Below are 4,950 nucleotides of genomic sequence, written 5' to 3' on the forward strand. Positions count from 1 at the left end.
AGGCGCTTACAGTGAGAGCGGGGCTGGTCTCTTCTCACTGGTGACAGGACGAGGGGAAATGGCCTCAAGTTGTGCCAGGGTAAGTTTAGATTGGATATCAGGAAACACTTCTTTACAGAAAGGGTTGTTAAGCACTGCAATGAGCTGCCCAGGGAATACAGATGGATTTTTTTTTTACAATGCCAAACTAAGACTTTATTTGAAAAAATAATGACAAAAACATTCTGAGAATTTTCAGGTTGCAGTCCCCGAAGTTTTGACAGTCTTTTTGCATGTTGGGAATGTAAATGCATATATTATGCACACACAGATACAGGGAAAGTTAACTTAGTGTGAGTAAAACATGATTTGATCTAACAGCTTGGCCAAGCTGGAACGTTCTACCCAAATCCTACCAGTTCCTGCCCCTTGTATCAGTGGTTTGATAAGACACAAATCTCAGACTGGCATTTTCTTCTTGAAATACACACCTGTGTAGTTCTAGGGGTCAAAGACAAAATATACAATAACCTGTTTTCACTTTAACAGGACGGACGTTCCCAAAGAAGGGGCAGACATGTGTGGTGCACTACACAGGTAAGGCATGTTCTGTTTTTTGTGTCCATGCCAGCTGAGTTATGCCCAGGAGTGTTGGATCAGTTCAATCGTGGCTGTTGGATTTTTTGCTTTGTGCTGCTGTTCATAATCGATTTAATTGTGTTGTGATGGATTTCTGAATGTTCGACTTGTAGTTCAGGCTGCAATATCTAGATGTGCGTGCTAGTGAATTTGTCAGGAGTGGTGTTTAGTGGGGACAAGTTGACAGATGAATCTGCAGACCCAATTCTTTAAGTCATTCCACGAGCAAATGAAATCGAGCATGAAGCAGTGCAAATGCCAGGTTCGTATTTTTTCCAGTCTCTGATCTTGATACAGACAACTAATGATTGTTTATATCTTAAAAGAATCTGTGTATTGGCAGTGGAATTCATTCCAGTCTGAAGAGATCAATTCAAGGTCTGGTTAACACCTGCTTTATGGGCACGTGTGGATCTTAAGTGGTGAGTTAGCTGATGGAGCTGTTTATGCTGCACCTTTGCACAGAGGCAAAATGTTCTTTAAATCAATTTGCAGTGTTGTCTTTTGTATTTAGTTATGTAAATCGTCCAAAAAAGACTTCTGCAGACTGAGTCCTCAGTTGTGGTGTTCACATTGAGAGCTGCCATTTTGTGAGGTCTTTTCCTTAGAATGTAAAACATCACTAGATGTTTTCACTAGATATAATTAATGAAGTTATGTATATTTATATATATAAATGTATACATTTATATTTTCAAGAAGCTTTTCAACATAGTTTCAATAATCTCTCTCCTCAGAGCGAGCACAGTTAGCATACCAGCTTAGGATATGAGGAGTCAGGGTTTGCTCTTGCATACACTTATATATTCAGAGTAATTTTATGTCGGGTTTCTAATGTGAGTTAGAATAGTGGGAAAGTCGAACACATGGATCTCCCATGCCAGTCTCAGCTCTTGCAGATGTTTCCCTGCACCTTGGATCTGAGAATAGTGTATAGGTGAAACTATATTTGTGAAGGTGCTGAAAGATACGTTTCTGTTCCAACCCCCAAATGCAGAAGTTTTCCTGAAACAAAATTGTCACCTCCCGCCTCCAGTTGGATTTAGACACATGTGAATGTCAGAGGTGAAAGAGGCAAAGAATGCAGAGGTGGCAGTGCGTAGAGGTGGTGGCAATGGTCTCTGGCAGCCACAGAGTGCAGTTCTGCTGGGTAACTTCAGAGGGAGTGCAAGCAATGAATCTGGGAAGAGAACAAGGTGCTGCATGCTGCTCATGGCATTAGACAGATGTTTTAGTTGAGACTTCCATAAGCTGGCTTTTGATATAGAAGACTTTATGAAAACTCATTAAATCAATCCCCAGCCTAAACTGTGCTTCCTCCATGTGTGTTGCTGTTGGTGCTGTGCTCTCTAATTCCCAGATTAGAATAATGTCAGATGAAACTCACAGTCTCGCCTTCAATGCTGTTTAAGCTGTCTTTGGTAGCAGTATTTTTAAAGGGAACCTGTGAATCATGTATAAGGTGTTTCCTTCCAATGGACTGCAAAACATTAGGCTTCTTCTTGGATGTAGTAGAGATAGGATGAGAGGCAATGGCCTCAAGTTGTGTCAGGGGAGGTTCATGTTGGATGTTAGGACAAATTTGTTCTCATGAAGAGCAGTGATGCAGTGGCACAGCTGCCCAGGGAGGTGGTGGGGTCACCATCCCTGGAGATGTTCCAGAACCTTGGGGATGTGGCACTGAGGGCGTGATGGGGTGGGTTGGCGTTGGACTTGGGGATCTTAGTTGTCTTTTCCAACCTTCATGATTCTCTGATTCCATGTGGGAAAATACAAAATTTAAATGTCAAGTTTTAATTAAAATAATTAAAATAATCTGAATGTGATGTGACTTTGTACTGATGTCCAGACATGTCTGGGATTCATCTTGAAATGATCTGTCTTATTTGTGTGATCTCATTAGGCCCTATGGTACTTCATGTTTATCCTCAGCATGCTCATAGCAGTCCTGTTTTACCAGGCAGGTAGCAAAGTTCCAGAGATATCTGAAGAGATATCCAGAACATACAGCAGTGAAGGGGCACAGGAGCCATGGGCAAGAGGATGTCAAATTGGTTCAGGCACTTGTGAGAGAGCTGAAGGAGTTGTATTGCAGTCTATAGGATTCGTTTTGTACTTCTTTTAGCCCTTGATTTTCCCACACAGTGGTGCATCATTTTTGACAGCTTGGTTGGTTACATATCTTCTTGCTTTGCTCCTCACTGTTCCCATACCAGTGCACATATTACAATGATGCAGCTCCTTGGCATGCAGTTGGTTCCTTGCTTCCCTGAAAGGTTATTTTATTTTGAGCAGACATAGAAAAAAACATTGTCTGTTTGCTTGTTATTCATGTTTTGAGAATTTCCAGCAAGGAGGAGGAGGCCAAGAAGGGGCTTAAGTTATGAATTTCCAATGAGAAGTGCCCCCTTCCTGGAAGCATTCCAGGCCAGGCTGGATGGGGCTGTGAGCAACCTGGTCTAGAGGGAGGTAACCCTGCCTACATCAGGGGCTTGGAAGGAGATGGTCTTAAAGGTCCCTTCCAACCCAAACCATTCTATGATTCTATGAGAGTCAAGTAAGGGACTGGGCTGTGTGTTCTATTTTGCCTTACTTCCCCATCTTGCCTTCCCTCGAGTCCCATAGATGCCCGTTCCCCATGGGATGAGGAGTTTTGGCAGAGAGAGCATGGGCAGGAGCAGACTACTGCTGCAAGAGTGAAAGGTCTGTGGATTGATTCCAAAACACATCTGGGAGAAAGGGTTTTAGGAGCAAGCTGTCTGTGTGAGTTGTCCTGACAATCCATCTGCAGCAGGTGAGAGGCTGAGCATCCCAGGGCTTTGCATCAAATGTCCAGAGAGGACCACAGTCTGCTGTCCTCCATATTTGGCAGAGCTTCAGAGTCCTGGCTGGTCACCTTCTCTATTGTTTGATTTGTGCACCTTCAAGGTAGAGATTCACCAGATTTCTAGTCTGACAACCCTGAGAAGGGGGAAGTGAGTACTGGAATCTCCTCCAAATGAGGGAGAACTGTGAGTTTTTGCACTTCTGCCAGTGCTTCAGCTATCAGGCTGTTATATGCAGCAGCTTTGCCTCTTTCCTTTTCCAATTAGATGCATAACCCCAGGAGCAGGCATTGTGGTCTGACTCACAAATACATTGTGATGCCTCAATGAACAAGACTAAGTTCCAGTGGCAGCAGGAGGTAAGGTGCAACTTCATTAGGGAAGAGACTAGAAGGAACATCTCGTCTAATATTTAAGCAAATATTTTTTTTCTTCCTCCCCTAGGAGTAACTCCTGGCTGTGTTCAATTAGAGCAGGATTTTTGGATTACCCTTCAGGAGTACCTAATTGCCCTTCCATAAGGCGCCTTAGAGCCTAACTTGGTACTGTAAATCACCTGCTAATTTTTCAGCTTGGCACAGCCTTAGTTAAGTACACAAATAGGTGATTAGATAGGAAGACTGAGAGAGAATATGAAACCTGGTCCTGATCTTATTCCGTGACAAGAATATGATCAGATCTCCATATCTTTGTTAAGAAATATAATTAACTTAACCACTTTTTCTGATCATCCAGCATCTACGTTGTCTGAAAAGCAACCTGACACAGCAAAGTAATGAGATTAGTGGATATGGCAGTGAGTTGGCACCGAAATGCACTTCCAGCAGCGATGGTTTATGTCATGCTTTTGTCATAGATTTCCTTGAGCAAGCTTCTGAAAGCTTTTGGCAGTCTGCTCACTCCTTCTGTTTTTTGTCTGCAAAATGATCGCCGTACTTTGTCTGCCTTGTGGAGATAGATTGCCAGTAATTTGGGGTATGGACTGCCTCCATCCCCGTGCCTAATGTAATGGCCTCCTAATCTTGATTGGGTCTTTGGGTTATGTTGCAGCAGTGATAGCAAAGCCAGTAAACAAATTACGGTATCATTAGTCCTGGAGTGTATCAACAGAGCCGAGCCATTTGCTGTAGTTTTCTTTCCTGTGATTTTTAAATTTGTTGAGTCTGGGAGTAGGAATCAGCAGTGCTGAATTCTCAAAGATTGGTGAAGATGATGCAGCCTTTGGCTTTTGGTGAGAAACAGCCCTGAACGTGACAGAATCTTTGCTGAGCTTCTGAGTGCTTTGACAGTGTCATCAAACCTTCATCCTGGGAAGGTGATTTCTGGCCCTCCTGCTCTTGGTGGTGTGCCCTCAAATAAGATTTGTGTGCATAGCTCCTCACCTGCAACTTTTCTATCATTATTCATAGAATCATAGAATCACAGAATGGCCTGGGTTGAAAAGGACCACAATGATCACCCAGTTTCAACCCCCTGCTGTGTGCAGGGTCACCAACCAGCAGACCAG

General features: G+C 43.2%; 1 protein-coding gene across 1 annotated transcript in view; it reads left to right on the forward strand.

The window, feature by feature from the left end:
- Window positions 1-484: 484 nt before the first annotated feature.
- FKBP1B (FKBP prolyl isomerase 1B) overlaps window positions 485-4,950 on the forward strand; it is a 43,063-nt gene continuing 38,597 nt past the window's right edge. Inside the window, exon 1 of the mRNA XM_019613323.1 lies at window positions 485-576. The gene's annotated coding sequence lies outside the window, so the exon portion shown is untranslated. The remainder of the gene's footprint in view (window positions 577-4,950) is intronic.

This window comes from Meleagris gallopavo, chromosome 2, assembly GCF_000146605.3.
Source record: "Meleagris gallopavo isolate NT-WF06-2002-E0010 breed Aviagen turkey brand Nicholas breeding stock chromosome 2, Turkey_5.1, whole genome shotgun sequence".
Classification (NCBI taxonomy): Eukaryota; Metazoa; Chordata; class Aves; order Galliformes; family Phasianidae; genus Meleagris; species Meleagris gallopavo.